The sequence below is a fragment of the Blennius ocellaris genome (genome assembly GCF_963422515.1).
Source record: "Blennius ocellaris genome assembly, chromosome: 13".
Classification (NCBI taxonomy): Eukaryota; Metazoa; Chordata; class Actinopteri; order Blenniiformes; family Blenniidae; genus Blennius; species Blennius ocellaris.
This window is the reverse complement of record NC_137662.1, coordinates 4,960,946-4,980,971: the sequence shown is the minus strand read 5'-3', so window position 1 is coordinate 4,980,971 and position 20,026 is coordinate 4,960,946. Positions and strand designations below refer to the sequence as shown.

At 40.4% G+C, this 20,026-nt stretch overlaps 1 long non-coding RNA gene across 1 annotated transcript in view; it reads left to right on the top strand.

Annotated features, from left to right (window-relative positions):
• Positions 1-1,021: 1,021 nt before the first annotated feature.
• The window catches only part of LOC308138812, a 74,219-nt gene continuing 55,214 nt past the window's right edge, over positions 1,022-20,026 (top strand). Inside the window, exon 1 of the long non-coding RNA XR_013936891.1 lies at positions 1,022-1,189. This is a non-coding gene — a long non-coding RNA (uncharacterized lncRNA). The remainder of the gene's footprint in view (positions 1,190-20,026) is intronic.

The window sequence follows — 20,026 nt, the reverse complement described above, 5'->3', positions numbered from 1 at the left end:
CTGCTTCAGTTTGTGCTTTCCCTTATTTAAAGAATATGGAAATTAGTCCTGGGTTTGCACATTGTGCAAAGAGAGAACCTGCTGTGGCCACGAAAGATGCAAGAAGGCTTCTCTGTTTCTGGTTCCTGCAGTGAGCACGACAGTGCAACATGGTGGCGCCACTTACTGTGTGAAAATAAGCTCTCAATCTCATGTGTTGGTATGTTTAAGTACGCACTCGTGATGAACAGGTACTTGTGGACAAGATCCATGCAAATGTTTCCCTGAGAAATATTACAGCTGCAAAGTCTTTCACCCTTCATATAGCACTTGAACCTGGAAAAAAAGAGAACTTCCATGTGGAGGCGCCCGAGATAATGAAACTATATGTACAAGCATCAATGATGTTCCACTTGTATGTAATAAAATGTGTTGGAAGACATTATACTGATTAAAGTCAAACATGTGTTTCCATTTCTTGCTCAAAATTTTTTTATCATTTAGATGGACACTATTGAGCACAAGTGTGTTCAAAATGTCTTTCTCACTGCTTTGCAAGATTATACAATGTACTATCTATCATTACGTGATTTTTTTTTCAATATAATTTTAAACTTGCATTTTTTTTTAATAGAAATACAGAGAAATTGCTGAATATGATCACGAGTGGACCATTATTATATTCTTTCATTAAGTGCATCCTGCAGGAAGTGTTAACGTGCACACATTGTTCATGACAGAGGTCACTGGGAGGCGTGTTTTCTACCTTCACACATTGTGTTTGAAGTGCAGTACGTCTCTATGTGATCTAGTTCAACTGATGAATTCATTCATGGCGTGGTTTGGCCTGCTGCTGCTGGGAGGGGACCGAGCCGCTGCAGGTGGGTGTGTCCAAAAAACCACGAAAACTATCACAGTGCAAGCCTGGGAACCGACTCAGTGTGGATGGTGGAGCTGCAGAGTGCGAAGCTGCTGCAATTAAGAAAGTTACACAGGAGAGAGAGAGAGAGAAAGAGAGAGAGCGAGAGAGAGAGAGAGCGCGCACACACGCACCGCAGTGTATTTATTTTATTTTGTATTATTCCTCTCGAACGAAACGATTGGTAAAGATGCATCAGGCTGAATTGGTGCAACATGTGAGCACCGTGCGTGTGTTGGCTGAGTTTAAAAAGAGAAAGAAGTTTTGCGCCTGGTCGCCAGTGATGTGGAGGTAAGTCTTCATTTCACCTCATGAATTAAAACGCGCAAAAGTTCCCCACTTCACAGCTGTTCTCCTTTCAAACCCCAAACGTGGAAGCAACTTCTGTCTCTGTAGAAAACTCTGCGTTGAGTAAAGCTGATTATTTTGTAGTATGTTTTGCACAGAATTAGACATATATGACTGAGATATTTGAAGTTTTAAAATGGGCCGCGCAGCGCGCACTCGCGCGTAATGGTGCGATTTGTACCAAAGTAAAAGGAAGTATGATGTGTCAGAGATAGTAACCAAACCTCCCTCTTCCTTTTCTTTTTTTTTTTCAAGTTATTGAATGACTTGACCTGACATCGTTTTTTTTTTTCTCTCTTGGGTTTGTTCTGTTTTATTTATTTTTTAATAGCTGTACTGTACATGCCATGGGTAAAACGGTCTGTTCTGGTGGAAATTCTTCGTATTACCATTTGATCAGCAGGGGGGAAAAAACAATAAACCCAAACTTGTCACTGAGCTCTCCTCTCTCCATATGAGCTTTTCAGTGCGCGAAGTTTTGTTGGCGAGCGTCACCTCCTGGAAAAAGTCAACATCTCAAAGCTGTGGGCGTCGTTTAAGCACGTGAAGTGGGCGAAGTGTTGCGTTCACGGATGTCACCGGGTGATGCTGCGTTCAAGTGCTGGAGGCGAGGCTGTTCTCAGTAGGAAACCCCCAGAGGACAGGACCACCAAACTGATAGAGAAAAACACACACACACCAGGAGTAATGGATGGTCCTTTGTTCTGAAATTAAATAGATAAATAAAAGAAGATGGACTTTTTCAAAAAGCAAAGCTTTACATCTTGCTTCACACTTGTTTTAGTAAAGTTCAAAACAATAAAAGTCAGGCAACCCCCCCCCAACAACGACAAAGTTTCATTCATCTTTTGAGTGAGATTGGAGTCCTATGAGAGATTCTATTCTATATTTAGTTATACTGTTGAAGTAGGTTCAATCACTATACATGGGAGGTTCAATGTGTCTCCATCCCTGCAGGGCAAATATTCAGAATGGGGTGTGTGTAAACCTCCATCCACTTCAGCAAACTGCACCCTGCACGTGAGTTTGGCCATTAAAGAAGGAAGGAACTCAATGTACTTCCTCCTCTTCATGTATGACTGAAGGCCGCTATGGCTACCATTGTGTGGCGCACGCTACCTCGATTAAGTAGATAACAAACACACGTTTGTGTGTTTGGTGAGTTGAATGTGAGCAGGTGCACTAGAGCCACATGGGGGAATGAAGCCCAAGCTGTTTGCATATCCAAAGATCTGCAGCTGACGAGTGACGGCGAACAGATTCACATCCAAGTCCGCGCTTTGTTTATATGAGAAAAAAAAAAGTTTATTGGATTAATTCGGTTTAAACTCAACGACAAATGGACACGTAAACATGTTTGCGTGACTACAATGGAACTTTTTGGAACTTTGTCCACATTCGTGGTTAACTTATTGTTTTTAGTAATCTGCACCATCTCCTTTGGTTAGCCTTGCTTTGTTAAGGAATTTGTTCCAGCTCCACCTAGTGGTGAAACTATGAAGTTTTATATTCCATCATATTCAATGGTGCATGTAAATGCACCAACTGTTAACTTCAAGTAACTTATTCTTTTATTTAAAACTCATGTAAAAACCAATAGCATACGTATCATTGCCATTTTCAATGTAATAAACCAGTAAGATATGCCGTAGTTAATAGACTGTATAAAAAAAAGCTTCTTTAATGCTACATCAATCAACTTATCTAATACTAGATACTAACTATCTACTGTTATTGCATTATGGGCTTTATTACGTTGGAAAAGGCCAAATTGATTGCAATATTGGAAGTTATTAAGATAACGTTGTTTGAATTTTTAGATGTTACAAGATGCCACATTCCAATTGTCTATAATAGAAAGTCAACTTTTGAACAGTAACATTTTTATAGATGATGGCAACAAAAGTAAATTGATTTCACTGATGTAGCCAAAGCTCATCGAGTTTGCATGATCTCCTTACAAGAGTGTCATGTATGTTTATTGATCAGTGAAAACTGAGCTCTAGCACCCAGAAAGGTCTTTTTTTAATTTGTTTTGAGATCATTTAGCTGATAGTTATGTTTCTAATTAATTAATGTTATATTCCACACTAAAAAGGACATTTACTGCCATGCTGTTGCATTATTTAAACTTTTTACAATAATACATGTGATGCGCTTGAGAATAGGTTCCCTTTTTTCAAAAATAACACAATTTTGAATTTCGAGACCAATTATTATTATTTTTTTTTTTTTAAGAAACATTCACTCCACTTCCTTTAGTATCTTTCACCTGATTGTATGTCTTTACCTCTTTTTTCAAGTTTTTTGGATTTTCTACATAAGAATTAGATGTTGGTGAGTGTGTGTTCTATTGTAATGTGTGTGTGTGTGTGTGTGTGTGTGTGTGTGTGTGTGTGTGTGTGTGTGTGTGTGTGTGTGTGTGTGTGTTGTGGTGTGGGGTTTCCCTGACTCCGCTTCCTTCATTCATGTGGCTGCTGAAGTTTGAAGTATCGAGCTGTCGACCCGGATATGAGCCGAGTGTGGAGTGCGCTCGGTGGAGGGAGGAAGTGCGTTCACACGATGTGAGTCTGTGCGCGAAGGACGAAATGTGGAAGTTTTTGTGAGCATATTTTATTGGCACGTCTTGAGTTCAAACAGGTTCGCTCGTTTGTGTATTTGAATTGTGAAGTGAGCTGCTCATGTATTTCCCGGTTTTGTTGCTTAGTGAGGTTTGTAGCACAGAGTTCCTCTGGTGTCTTTCACCACTTACATCAGTTCATTCATATGGACTGTTGCCTAGCAACAGAGACAATTCACTGCACTTATACACATTTAAACCTTTAAACCATTAAATCGAATGTCAAAGAGGTTTGCATTTATGTTAAACCCCATCATCTCAAAGTTAAGTTCATAAGCGATATCAGTTTGACCTTTTGACCTTTTCTTGTGAACGGCCACAAGGGGGCAGTGTTGCACTAAAGCAGCATGTTCACTAACATCTATTTACTGAGTCTATCGACTGATTATATTGATTCATAAAATTTTTACCTTCAGAAGTCGTCTTTACACGTGCATGATGCATCCATTAAGGAGGAACTCAACACACGTTTTGTGCAACCGAAATAGTAATAGTAATAGGCTTTTTACTGACGTCCAACAGTACCATACTGTCTCGCCCTGTGGTCATAAATCGCCAATGATTCCCTCTAAAGGAGAAGACGAGGAAACAGGAAATGAAGCTATTCTTAAAGGATTTAATTTTTTGTTTCATTATTTAACAAACTAAAAGGTAAATTCTCCAGATCCATCCACCGACTTTTCATTCAAATTCCACTAAAAGTCCTTTCCAGATTTAAAAACAACAACAACAAGCCCAGTATTGTGTAGAAATATAAGTATTGATGGTACGGAGCGATATTTATAAAGTTTGACAAAATACTCCAATGTGGTTATTTTGTCCTGTGCCTTTACGCTGACCCAACACTCCCATGATGCATCACTTCGAGCAGAAGATTTGAAATGGCAGTATTACTTCCATCTATACGCTATTGCTAAATGTAATATTGTAACTTTGAAGTGTTGTCTTAAAGTATCTCTACTTCAGCTGACAGGAAGCTGCCGTACGTGAAGCTCACCAGCAAGTCTTGAATCTTGAACTCGCTCTAACAGTTGGACCAAAGATCTCCTATTTCCTCCTTTGTCTCAGGAGAATTAATCCCTAAGTGCTCTAAGAATGGACTCACCGGGGTGAAGTCACATCCTCGCTGTAGCCGTGATCACAGTAACAAATTCTTTCTCCCTGTTCGGCCCCGGAGCTGCATCTTCTTTGTGTTGTGAGGCCACCACACGTGGGAATTAAGTAAAATGGAAGAACTAAGTGCTCGCCGATTGCAGAGTGTGCTCGGCCTCGAAATTGAGAAACTAGGAGAAATGTACATCGGTGAAAAATAAAAACAAGAGGAAGGTGAGAGACAAAGGTTTGTTGGGGATTTGGAGCTCAGTGTTGCTCGTCAGAGCCGGGTAACAAACTATGTTTTTATCCGTTGCATCAGAGAGCTAAAAAAAAAAAAAATACAGGAAGAGGAAAGTGATTAGATCTCAATCAGCTGCAGTGGAAAGTGAATTGAAAGCGACACCAGAGAATAGTAATTTACCCAAAAGTAATGTTGCACAAGCAGCTCACTTTGACATTTTGCTTTCTGAGAAACCAGAAAGAGTCCAAAGAATCCATGTGATTATCGAAGAGATTTTCCTCATTATAATGTAGTTTCATGTTACATAAAACAGAATTCTGCACAGGACAAAAAACATTTTGAGACCCAAACTGTTGACTGACCTAATGCCTGGACTAAATCGAAGTATTTGGCCATCAGACGCAACAGAAGCAAGTTTTTTATTCAAAATGGACAGTATTTGCGTTTAAAGGTACGATAAACCTAAGCATGTCCAGTTTGGTAAATGTGGCGTCCAATCTGTCTTCAGTCCGACACAAATGGATAAATGAACAAAGAAAGACTGGCGCTTCATTTTATTACTCAACTGAAAACCGAAACTGAAATTTACTGAAAAAAAACAAACAAGTTCTCACTACTGCCACCTAATGCACACACGAAGCATGTACCTAACTTTTACAGTACATACATCCTTTTTAAGTTTGCAGTGTTTATTGTGGTCCTTCATTCAGAGCTGAGCCTATCTTGTATTTGTCCCATGAATGCTTTAATGAGGTGCCTTCCATTAAACTCTTATTATTCAGAAATACAGGCGAACAACGTAGCAGATAAAGTTCATATCGACGACCTTAAATGGAGCTGTTGCCTTTTCACACCGCGCCGTCTTTAGCTGCTGGGTTGCTTCCCTTTCCTGAGCACGCAGGGCCTTTAGAGGCCACTCATGCTCTGTGTGCTGCAGAAGAAAAAAAAAAGAAGATGCAAACCACAGAGGTGGCTCATTCAAATGAAAGTAAATGTCTATTTGTGCATCGGCAGAAACAAATGAGTGGGCAGCTTTTACATGAGGCTGCACACGCAGTGAGATTTCTCTTGAGTCATCTTGAGTCACTTTTTGTTGCTTTTCAGGACTCGAGAATCAGCCTGAATCACCGCATCATTCACATTCCACAATCTTCACACAATATCGGTGTGTGCTTTTAACTTATGTAACATGGTTGACAGATGTTCTCGGGGAGAACTGGAGAAGCTGAACTTTATCTTGTGTCATTCAGAAACTTTGCAGGTGCAGCACTGCTCTCACTTTCACTTCACTTGTAGTGCTGCCTTGTTCCTCTGTGTGTCTTACTCTTTTTTTTTTTTTTTTTTTGGTTTTTCACTTTTGGTGTTATGAAATCTTACACTCACGTATGTAAAGGAGCTTTTTCTGACACTTTTTAACCGCTGACAGCCTCTCGGTGTCCCTGAAACAATGCGTAGAGCCGCACTGAGTGTCAATGAGTTTTAGACAATAATGAAGGTTTTGAGAAAATACATTGGATTTCATCGGACTTGTGTATTGCGAATGGAGGTGGAAGCATTTAGCATATCTGAGCCTAAAGACTGGATGCAGGGAAACCATTTCCTGGCAGCATCAGTGTTACTGTGGATTTCTGAGTAGATAATTGATGAAGGGATTTCATGTGCTTGTTCCCCCGAGAGCTGAAAACACGAAGTCGATACATTTGTTCTGCAACCTTGTTTAAAATGTACTAATTTACGAGCGAAAGCTCCGTCATTGAGAACCTTTCCTTTTCTCCAAAACTCCAGTATCAGTCACTTTTCAACTGCATTTTATTACATTAATTAAAAAGTCCACTACTTTTAACTCTTAGTTTTGCATTTGTGAAACAAGATTGGATGTGAAGTCGGCACGTCCTCATTAAAATAACTTATTGGTTATGAAAATGTTTAAATGTGAAATTAAATTATGAATTGGCCTATTGGTATATGAGTAGTGGAATAAATACAATGATTTGAAATGTTCTTGCTTATGAATAAATGTGCACATTTGAAAACAAATCCCCCCCAAATCAGATGTAATTCCTCCCCTGACTAGAATGCGATAAAATGTTTTTTTCCATGAATTTGTATGCTTTAGATACGCAGATTGCTGAAGCTGTGCGCTTTACCAAGACCCAGGCTCTGTATGCGGAGCACAGACCATTTCCTGCCAGCTGTATTTAGCTGTTCTGACATAAAGAATAAAAGATTATTTAGTTGGCAACTAGCCACGACTTTACACTGAGACTGGACATATTTATCCCATGTAAACGCGACAATGTTTTCATGTGAAAATTGAAAACTTCCATCGTATTTTGGGGCCAAAGTCCAAACACATAATCATATCCTTAAGCGTTTATCGCACACTATATAATTGTTGGAAAATTCAACATTTTATTGTGTTTTCACCTTATATTGTGCTGCTATAGTTTTCCACTTTTATATCGTTTTGTGACATATTGGTATGCAAACACAGACACTTTTCTTTATGTCCATTCTCAGTGTTGTACTCTTTAGCGTGCAGTTTGTTCCTCATTGCATGGCCTGTTGACGCAAACATATGTGTCACTCTCCACAGGCACAGTAGCACTTCCTACTTGATTTTAACATGCTACCACTCCCAGGCAAAACAAATACAAAAAAAAGGAACAACTTCATATGGAACATGTTAGCTTTCCAGGAACTAAGGACAGCAGTTTTGTTTGTGGCTTTTGGGCGTGGTGTTGATGAAGCGTCACGAGAAACACTGGCACGACCGCATTATTAATCTATAACGATTTCGCCAAGTGGAGTTTGCCTGCATCTTTTTGACTCGTGTGCACAAGAGTTGAGGCCTTTGTGAGGGTGTGTGTGCACGCTCAGTGAGAGCTTGGTCGCAGTGTGTGCCGACGCCTGCTGTGCCGTGGCCGGCTGCAACCTTTTAGTCTTTCCATGAGAGTGCAGGTAAACTCTTTAGCAACATTCCTGCCGTATCGAATCTTATCGCTTTGCAGCTTGCGGCGCATGGATTTGAATTGTGTCGTTTTATTATGACTGGATTTCTACCAAGCATGCAGAGAGAGAGGAGAGAATTCCTGGATTTTTTTCAGTTGAGAGCTCAGCTTGAGATTTGGCTGCAGAGAATGCACGACTTGCAAGATTTTAATTGGTGACATTTGCAGCTTCTTTTTTTTTGTTTTGTTTTGTTTTTTTAGTATTCTGCATCTTTTGTTGTGCATACACATTTTATGGTTCTTTACATATAGTAACGGAAGCATTCTTCTTCTTCTACGGCCCTCAGATGACATCACAGAGTATCAAAATGACCCAAAAAAAGACATTGGCTGCATCAGTCAAATTTATAGTTGATTTTTCTGTTTATTGCACAACTCGCAACCCTGACATGGGATTTACATCCTTTTACAATACTGACCCCTAAATCTATAAAGTTTGAATGTTGGCAGGTTATTTAGTTTATTTGTTTGGTGCTGCTTTGTTTGGACACTTGGTGGCAGTATTTGAACACAGGTTGGATATGAGGAAACACAGTTCTCACCAGACCAGCAGAGAACCGCTGTTCTCCCTGTGTAGTAATGGCAATGACCAGACTATGGGACATTGAATACTTTTCATTAAAGCCAATTGCACAAAATACAGCAATGGAAGTTGCAACCCATCATTGGATTTAGAACAACTAGACGTATGTGAATGATTTCACTTCAGGGAGATACTTCTGTGTTTTTCATTGTTGACTAAAAAAATTAAGAGGTCAGATGTACCCTATTTATTAGGATAGATACCAATAAAACAGAAGAAAAGTAACAAAAACTAATTTGTTTATTTCCACTCATCAGTTTATTTGTGTTACTTTTGCTCATGTTATTTCAGAAACTCATTCAGCCAGTGATTGTGGACCAGATCTGTATAATAACACTTGATAATCATGTTTTTCTGTCTGGGAAAATCTAAAAAGAAGAAGCAAAATGCTCTCTCTTCAGGTTAATGTTTAGTTTTTGCAGCAAGAATGTTGCACAAATTCACCCTCACGGTGAACTAATACCACAGAGGGAGAAGTTATTTGTAATTCCTACACGTTGATAGCTCGTCCACTGGGGGGGTCGGACCCTCTGCTGGGCTGGATTTCACCCATGGACCACATGTTTGACCCGGTTGCTTTACAAGAAAAAGCCAGAATGAAACGGAATGTCTTCCCTCGCTGGGGTGGCAGTTTTGAACCACTCTGACCTTTATATTCATTGAAACAATCCTCTTCCTGCACTAATTGCCCCAGTCAGAACTGTACACCCACACCCATCATGAGGGCCTGCCGTCACCGGGCGGCTCCTCTGGTTGACAGTTAGTTCCTGGTTCTCCAGTATTGTGCAGCTTGCTGGTGCGAGTGGGAGGATGTGAGCTGGTGTCGATGCCACTGAGGGGTTAAACTGTCTCTCTCTCGCTCTGTTTGTGCAACGCTCTCTTCGGTAACGGCACACCGTATACTGACTACTACTGTGGTGTTTTTAGTCAGCGCTACTGGTTTCCAGTAAAAACCTGCAGCCAGTTTCTTCACAGCAGAGGAAGTGGTTGTGGTGGAACCTGAAAACCCTTTTACACCCAAGAAAGTTCTGACTTTGTTGTGTATTTTGTGATCATTTTAATCAGCTATATTATTGCAGCACTACAAAGAAAACAACTCCATAAATTATGCATTTTAAATGTATTTTTATAGTAGTGAAGTGTTCATTCATTTCATGCGATTCTTTCGTTGATTTGTGTGTTTTCTCTCACAGGTTCACAGAAAAGAAACTGTGACATAAAACAGTCAAAATTATTATCAAAATGTCTTAAAAATGGTTGAACAGATGCAAAAATGACGCCAAAACGAATTATGTAACCCATCACTTTTTATTTCGAGGGGATGGTCACACACAGGGTTACACTGTCACCTGGTGGAAATGTACAGACATTACTTTTAATGCAGAGCATTTAGTAATATAACAGTGTGCACACTAGAGGTCGCTGCAGCAAAGGTGTCCCTGTTTAATATGATGCTGTGGGAAGTGTGAATGGCTGGTTGAACAAACTCACTTCTATTATAGTCTTTAACAAGAAGTATTTTCATTTTTTTTTTAAAACATTCTTTAGCAGGGATTAAATAAATGTGGCTTTGATGGTTCAATACTTAAAGCTCACTTTTAAAGACACAGAATCTTAGAAGCTACTATTTTTTTTTCTTTTTCTTTGGAGGGCTAAGGGTTAAAATGTCCCCTAATTTAAGTGTGTCAGTTCTCACGATTCCTTCATTTTTACTGTTACAATTAGTTCAATGATACTTCCGTATTGATCCATTTCCACTATATATTTACAGATTTTTGATGTCTGACTCCAAAATGGCATTCTGGAGAAAAAGTAATGATAATGAAGTCTAGTGGCCTGGTGTTGCGATGCAGCAGGATTGTCGAGGCTGTCAGCCCCTCATGTACGACACATCTCTGCCTCCACCTGCTGTCTGAGAGTGAAAACTGCTGAATCTTAGTAGGGTTACCTCATTTTTACCACATGAACTTTGTTGCTTTTGAATTCCTTGATGTCATCTCGAAACGTTGAAGTTGATTCACTTGAAGAGTTTGCATCTTCCCCCTGTGTGTCTGTTGGTTTTCTCTACCGACTCGTGTTTCCTCCAAATGTCCTGAACTGTGACTTTGAGGTAAAAAAGTGACTCTAAATGAGCATAGTGTGTGAAGGTTTGACTGTGTCTCTGTGTGTCCTGTGACGGACTGGTGACCTTGATGAATGGATTGTATATATTCTTAATGAGTGGCATAATTTGTGTTTTGCTCATTTAAATCACCAAAAATGAATCTTGAAGTTCTTCAAATGACTCTCCATTCAAATTAATGTTGCACTCTGCCCCAGCTGACATTGCTATAGGCGAGGATCACCCTGGTTTTCAGGCCATCACAGGGAGAAAAACGCAACACTGAACTGAACATGCATGTCTTTGGCAGAAGAAATTGTGGGACTGTCTCTCAAGTTTGCAAACACAAAGTGAAGTTGGATCTTTTTGCCTATAGACAGCAGAATAATGTCTGTTTTTCTGTCAGTTTTTCAGCAAACTTCTATTTTGACTATCTTAAAACATCCTAGCCCATTTGAATTTCAGATCTAGCCACTGGGAGGACTTTACTTTATAAAGTAGAAGAACCAAAGAAATGTTGACTGAAATGTGTTACATGTAACTACTGTTGATTATTTATGTGTGGGGTGGATGTACGGGGGTGTTGTAGTAAAAGTAGTGGACATAGCACAGCAACAAGGTCATGCTGAAAGCTCAACAATGCAACAGTAAACGTCATCCAGTTATGCGGTATCATCATCATCATCATCGTCATCCTCATCGTCATCATCAAAACATTGTGAGGGCAAGTTACTGTCTTTAAAAAATGTATGAAAGGCCACAAAACTCCACCAATAGATGACACAGCTTTGCTACCAGTGACTGTACTTTGCACCAGAAGGTGTCATTAAAGACGACATAATGCTGAAATTACTACTCGACCAGGTTTGTAAAGAAAAAAGAAAAAAGAAAAAGCAATTAAATGTAAACTTTTGCACTTTAACGCAAGAAAAAAAAAACGTTTAGAGTTGACTAAAAAAAAGAAGTGTAGCTTAAGTTGATACCCTGTCATTCCACTGATGGGCTTAAAGCGGATTCTAGTAAGCAGTGTCTCGTGATGACTGGCGGTATCCACAAGAGGGCACTGTTTTCCATATACAGTCATTCCCAGCTGTAGTTGTGCCCTCCAGCTGAGCCTTTGAACCTGTGTTGTTTCCAGGGAGAGAGAGAGAGAGCAATTGAAACCTGCTACCGGGGGACGGAGAGATATTGATCGGTGTCAGCTGGCTGTATTGATCGGTGATACTTCAAGACAAAAGAGCAGGAGAGCAGTGAGAAACAGCCAGTATTTGGTTCACACAGCTGAGTGAAAGCAGCTGTACCAGTACATTAGGGTGTGTGTGTGTGTGTGTGTGTGTGTGTGTGTGTGTGTGTGTGTGTGTGTGTGTGTGTGTGTGTGTGTGTGTGTGTGTGTGTGTGTGTGTGTGTGTGTGTGTGTGTGTGTGTGTGTGTGTGACTATTGATCAGTCTCCAGCTTGAGTTTTCCAGCTCAGAGAGGCAGCTGCATGTCTTAATTCCTTTTCTTATGTTCTGACTTGAGACTCTTAAAGAAATTCAGCGTGGGTGTTGAACTCTCACTTCCTGCCGTCTCATGGTGCGATGAGGAGCTTCCTTCTTCAGTAGAAGTTATTATTCTCAACTTTGACCTTTTTCTTTCCCCCCCAAAAAATCCTATAATAAATACTAAAATCAAGTAATATATATTGTTGGTATTTTAGAAATCACAGGTAATGATGCTACAATATAGCAATAAAGCAATGGATGTGGTTTGACTGGGCTTCATTAACTTTGTATTGGTGCAGAAATGGTCTTGTATCATCAAGCGTCACACATTTAGTCGACTCGTGTTTTCAATTTTAGTGAGATGTTTTCTTATTCTCATTTGCTCTTATGCCACTGAAACTTTAAGGGTCCATATAAATAGTTCATCCTGATCTGGACATTAATCACCCAGAAACATACGTAACAAGATCTTTCTGCGGTAGTGCGAGGGAAGGAAATCTGAATCTCACGATACAATATATGTCATAATATGTTCAGTTTTCAGACATTTTTCCCTTCTGCTTGTGTCCAGAAGCAACATATCTATTTCCTGCAGCCATGCTGCTGAAGTTAAAGCATCTTTAATCTCTCCTGCATGTGAACCTCGCGAAGATGAACGCTTCCAACAACATAATTAAGAGTACAATAATTTTAGATTTATATTTATCATGTCAGTCAAGGACTTGTTTCAGAGCTTTTATTTATTTTATTTACTTTTATTTTTGCTATCAACCTGTGTTTTCACTTGTATTTTGTAACAACATCAAGGCCTCTTTCGTTTAAAATGTAAGTTCATAGTTTTAAAGTCAGGGGTGTCAAACTCGAACTTTAGTTTATTAGACGTCACAAACATCCCAAGTTCATCTTGAAATTTTAAGGAAACCTTCTTGTGCAAAATACAGACAAATGTGCAAAAACCTTTGTAACTGTTGCATTATGTATCAAGCAAAAGGAATGAAGGGGGTTATAAAAACGAACAAGGACACCAGACCCCGAGGCCTGGAATTGAAGACTTCTGGCATCTTCAGTGCAGTGTGAAAAAAAATGGATTGTGAAGTCCAAGTCACCCTGTGCTGCCCCTGTCATTTGTGTTAGGAAGAAGAATGGCTCCTCACCTCCTCTGTATAGATTCCCGGCTTCTAAATAGCAAAACAGTTCCAGATTGACATCTTCTTCCTCACATTCAGGACCTGATTAAACTCACTGGGAGGATGTAGCTGGTTTTCAGTCCTGGTCCAGGCCAAAGCCAAGGTACCTGACAGCGTTCGTCCTCATACGGATTGTATGAGTGGGTCAGGATGCCAATTGGATTGTCAGACGCCCAGGTGTGTTACAGCGGAGCATATGGAGGAGATGCTTGATACGCTCTGTGACGAGGATTCTTCTCCAAATCCTCTGATGAGCACGTGGTGGTTGTTCGTAAAGTGAAAGTGGACCTGGAGAGTCTGGAACAGTTGGAGACGTTCGGCAGCTACTCGGGTTCCTGAGTTATAATTGGACGTACGTGCAGGATTTCCCACAGAACTGGCATACTGTATCCAGATTTCACCCAACCTTTTGTACTCCATACAAGTTCAGCTTAAAAGTGCAGTACCCACAGTTAATGTCATTTCATTATAGTCCATTGGGTGGCGCCATTTCTTTCCATTTTCAGGCAGTGGTTGAGCAAACAACATTTTGCTACTGTTAAAGTTACATTTCTGTGGACGCCTGCTCCTTTCTCTTATTGCAGTGGAAGTAATTCTTGTTCCTAAAGTAATTCAATACAGCATCTTATGGCGAAGAGTAGACTTCTTAAAGATGACTGAATGGGTGTTTCTTTCACTCTTTGATAAGTTTGAGCCATATTTGCTCGTGGTACTCGTGCTGATCTGACATCATTGCCTTTGATTCAGACGACTGAGTCACTGGTCGACCCCAGAGTTCATTATCCTGGGAAAACACACATTTTAACCCAGTGGACCACCCGTAAAGATGTGATTGTTGCACTGCCAAGTGAAATGGAGACAATGACCATACACTTCACAAGGAAACATATTGCACTGTCCCCCTATCCCCCTGGCTGTGTGTGTGTGTGTGTGTGTGTGTGTGTGTGTGTGTGTGTGTGTGTGTGTGTGTGTGTGTGTGTGTGTGTGTGTGTGTGTGTGGGGGGGGAGGGGGGGGGGGGTGAATGGCTCTGCCTTTTTCTACCCACCGCCTTGTCTGTCCTCGTCCACGACTGCTAATCAAGAGCACAATAACATCTCTTTGTCCCACTTGGAAGCTGGTTGCTTTTGGGAGGAAGACCTTGTGAGTCAGATCCCCTGCTCCCATTGAGTCACTGTCTGCACCCTCCGAGATGGGACCAGGAGGAAGTATGTCTGTCTGTGTGTGTGTGTGTGTGTGTGTGTGTGTGTGTGTGTGTGTGTGTGTGTGTGTGTGTGTGTGTGTGTGTGTGTGTGTGTGTGTGTGTGTGTGTGTGTGTGTGTGTGTGTGTGTGTGTGTGTGTGTGTGTGTGTGTGTGTGTGGTCTGAGAGGCTGCGGGATGGGAAGCAGGGGGTCAACTGCAGCAAAGCAGACATAATAGCACCATTAGAGAATGTACAACTGAGATCATGAGACGTGATAGGTCATTTAGTTATCAGCAGTTATGGTGAGACATGAGATGTGATCGACACATTCTTCTGAGGTTTTCCTTGATAAATCTTCTCAGAATGACAAGTAAAGTCAATGAATGTGGAAAATAAAGGGGTGGGGGTGACTTGCTTCGTCCAGACTCTGTGAACATCCATCTAACCGTTGTCAATACAGGTTTATTATGAGGCGCTGCAGCTAATCCCACCTGACTATAAGTGACGTCACACACATTTACAACTATTAGTAATTTAGATGCAACAATTAACCTTGATTGCTTGTTTTTGGACTGTGGATAAAGAAAAACATGCACACAAAAGGAGAGCATGCTAGCTCATCAGATAGAAAGGCCCTCAAGCCCAAACCCCAAGCAGGGATAATGCTACACTTTTACACCAAAATGAAAAAAAATTCCAAAATGCCCTCAAACTGAAATTCAAGGATTCTGTGCAAAGGTTGTGGTTGCTCCGTACAATATTGAGCTAATCTGGTGATATTATGCCATTCTGATCCAGTTTGTTTTGTCATTCATGGACCTGAAAAGCCAATCACTGTCACGTCAGTCAGTTTTTAGATCATATAACGTCACCACTACATCGCATGAATTTCTAGTTAGGGTGAAAAATACTGCGGCATACAGTTGATGATTTGTTTTGAAGTGACATTATTTGTAGTTGTCAGTGTTTTATGTGATTACAGTCATTAACAAATCAGCCCAAGAGCTAATTTTACATGTTTGTTTATGTTTTGCTCTGTATTTTTTAAACTTGATGACTAAGAGTATTTCAAAGTGGTGCTTTCTATATTATTATATTCTTTCGATGAATATGTGTACTGTGACATGAAGCAGCCATCCGCAGTGTGGGCGTCGGACTATTCCCTCTATTAGAATCAGACCGCTCCTGCCCGTCAATGTTTCCATGGTTAAAACATCACCAGACAAAATGTTCCGTTTACGTCGACTCAGCAACTGTAGAAACTTCATATTCAGTCATTTAAGGAGGAAAACATGAGAGGTGGAAAGCTTCATGTGGAAGCACAGCATCATGGATGTTTTTTAGTTTTTTTTTCCTTTTCCATGTGAGTATATAATCTATAACTTTCACAAATGATGTTGTTTTGGCAGGACTGTGTCGACTACCGTACTTTTAATGCACTTTACATTAGCTTTGGATCCTCCATTGACCGTGTTTAACTTCAAACGACGCAATGTCAATAACCCGTTGCTGTGACACATAAGCTGGGCTGATGTGTGTGGGCCAGACTAATGACTAATTCATTCATCAGTCACTTGGAGGAAGACGCTCCATCATCTATCGGGTTTTGTCTCTTGCTTCCTGACATAATTTAATTGACAAGCCAAAGCAACAAGATATACTACCAACATCTAGCCAGTCTCATATAACATTGTACTTGGAGCCACTGATGACACAACGTTCTGAAAATGGCTCCCAGAGTGGAACTTTTTGAAAATGCTGCTACTGCTTTGCACACCACGGCTCTATTAAATAATTTTTCTGCACTTGTGTTAATAGATGGACAGTAACAACAATGTTTTCCTCCAGTGTCATGACTCCCAGTCCATATTCTCCCGGGACTTGGTGGTTTTGTCACCTGGAATAGCAATCCAACTTGGTCATCTGTGTGTGTTTTCATTTAAAAAAAAACATTTCATCATTGTCAGTTTCTGCCGTTTTCTTAGAAACGGGCATCTTTTCAAACGCAACGATGCATTTTCACTTGAAAGTTGCCTTACAAATAAAAAATAAAAAAATGGCAAGTGCATGTTTGAATTTCATTATTTAGACCAAACTCAACATCGTAAGCTGCACATTTGTCTGAAAATGAGAAACGCAGCTCAACTGAAGACGCTGTGGATCTTTGTATATTCTTGTTATGTGAGTAACAAATTGAGTGAGTAACTAATCTCTGTTGACAGATTCCTGTTTCAGTTCACTATCTACAGGACAGTTTTAATGCAGTGGACCTTCAATAACAGCCCAAAGAAGGTTCAAATGGTAAAAAAATAGCAACGCAGTAAAACTCAGACGACAGAGGCACAGTGGAGGCAAACCAACCAACGACAAGCACAAGTAATAACTTGGTAGGAAAAGTAATTATATACGGCACTTATGGGTAAGAAATTCCTCTCTGGACTGCTTCTATATGAAGAACAAAGCGGGCTTGTTCCTCCAAGTACTTCAGGCTTATTTTGAGCCACCATGGTTCAGAATAGGCAGGCAGATGTTTTAAATTGCGAAGCAAAGAAATAAACTGCTGGACAAACTGAAGGAACGAGGAAATGCAATGAAAGTGTGTCCTCTATTCGATCAGCTGTTCTTTCTTCGCTTTATGTCAACGTCGCTCGCAGCCACACAAGACAAGTAAACAAGCCCCCCCCCCCCCTTTTTCTTTTAAACTTTGCCGCCGTCCTGCGGTGTGTTCTTCAACCTCTCATCTTGCACCGCTTTACAGGCCGCGTTGCACTGAACCGAGCAGGTGTCGGTTTGATTCCCACACAGACACTAAAGATAGACGCTGAGCGATTCATTCTGATATTGTGTGCGATGGTTGCCACCGACTCATCTGTGGAGCTAGTCTCCCACGTCTGCTGCTCTGCCGAGTCAGCGCTTCATCGAGTCTCATTTTCGGTGCTGCACAGCCGCGAAGTAACGCAATTTAAAATAGGTTTCTGTGTTGCGGGAACTGAAGTCACACCACATAGTTTGGGTCATGGTTTGAGAAATGTATTTAACGCCCAACATTAGGACAATATAATAATTAATTTACCAGTAAAAACAAAAAATGGTTGTATTTTAGATATTTTTTTTCTGCTGATGTCTTTGTGTGTGATCCACTGCGTTACGTAAAATGTGTGTGTTCCCCAGGATGACGAACTCTTGAGTTGACCGGTGACTCAGTCCTCCAGTCCTTCAAGCATTAGTACCACGACCAAACATTTATCTTGTACATGTAATGTACAAGATAAATGTCTCGCATTGGACTAGAGCAGCATGATATACATACTTCATCACAGAAGACTGACTGGACTCACTTAAATTGTGTTTCTACGCTCTGCATGTCAACATTTCTGATGGAGCCTCAATAAACTAGTCTGTGTTGACAACAGCTCATATTTCACGTCGTTATTTCAACATTAACCATCATCCATAGTGTCGACAAACCAGAAGTCGAGCACAAAGTGACAAGAGATTAAGGAAAAATACTTTTTGAGTAATGTTGAGGCTGCTAGTGGGAACTGTGGGCAAACCAGCAAAAACCAAAACAAAACACAGTTTGGTTTGACAATGACTGAAATTGAGTCCATATTTGAAATTTGGAACTCAAAAGCAATCATTTGCAAAACAAAACATTATGACATTCTCATGCTGCCCTAATTCAAGTTGTTGTGGCTGTACAATAATAATGTTATCATCCTATCAGAAAGTTTGCTGCAGCTTGAAGCCACACTGTGTTTGTGTGTCTCCACAGTCTATTTAACTGTTCATTCAACATCTGTGAGTGTGTTGGCTTTAAAATAAGGTGATCGGGAGCGATTTTAGCAAAATTACTTGACTGATGACATCTTCTCTGGTTGTTAGTCAAGTTCAAAAACATATAATGTATTTTGCCAATATACGACAGGGATGTTTGTGGCTTTTGCATTTGTGGTGTGGTTGAATGTTTTCACCCTTCTGCTTTACTGTAGGGAAAAAAACACATGTAACCTTAATTAAAACTGCAGCCTGTTTGGACTGTGTAAGTGGATACAAGCAGAGGTCAAAGAAAAGTAGCAAGAATGGATTTGCATTCTTTACATATTTAACACAGCATATACTTAGAATGTTAAATTAAAGCCTTCAGGTCTGTTGATATGTCTCATTTGGACAGAAAGATCCAACAGGTTCTGCAAATTACTCATGAAGTGCAATGTTGCCTTTAGTTTTATCATCGTCTTCATTAAGCGACATCGAAAACAAAGTGCTGATACAGTTATGTAGACTATTTTTGGCACACATGGAGGGTGTATGAAGCTTTTCATTCTTTCTTTCTTTTTTTTTTCAAAGGATCTTGAGTGAGTGTACAGTACAGGGTATGTGGTCATCTTCTGAGTCTGAATCACAGCACTTAAACTGCTGATGCATCACATATTGTATGTGTAACTAAGCAGACTGGCCTATAACCGCTGATGTTCCTCATTTCCCTCACTGCGAGTGTGTCTGCTCTAAAACCAGCGTGAGCGCCATATTCAAGCGAGTCATTTCAGAGCGTCTGCACACGTGTGTTGGGAATCGTGTGGGAACTGCAGAGGAGAGGACGTGTGTATTTAGAAAGTTGGCTTGGAGTGCTTGCGATTTCCTTCGGATAGAAGACCCAACTGGTCCTCGTGGGAATTCACTCATAACCGAGAGCGGCTCATTTATACTGTAGGCGTGGACTGTAATGGAAAGCATGAACAATTAGGGTGAAGGACGATGAGGCACAACCGCAGCACTGATGACGAGCTGGCTGGACAAGTCATTATGGTTCGACTCTGTCTCACAGTGCCATGGTTGTTTCAGGGCGTTTAGGAATTTACCCAATATCAAACTGGCTGCAAGTAAAGACATTTGAAATCCTTCGGCTCACAGATAGCAGACCAAGAATGACATGAACGTTGAATGAAACCATTTCCACTTGAGGCAAGTACAGTTCGGCGTGTTGTCGGTGCACAAGAACAATAAATTAAATTAAAATTAGCATCCGTGCAGCTACGTAAAGATGTAATTTCACGGAGATTTAAATCACTATAAAATGTCTTCACACCAGATCAAATGTACAGTTTTTCAACGTGCGCGTTAAAGTACAGTCTTGATATCGTTTCTCTCATGGTTACATTACTTCAGCAGAGTTAAATGTCACAGTGGCCCTTTTATGAACCAAAAACTATAGTTCCAAAACAGCTTGGAATCTCCCTCTTCAAGAGGTTTGACACATTTGTTCAACAAATGTCCT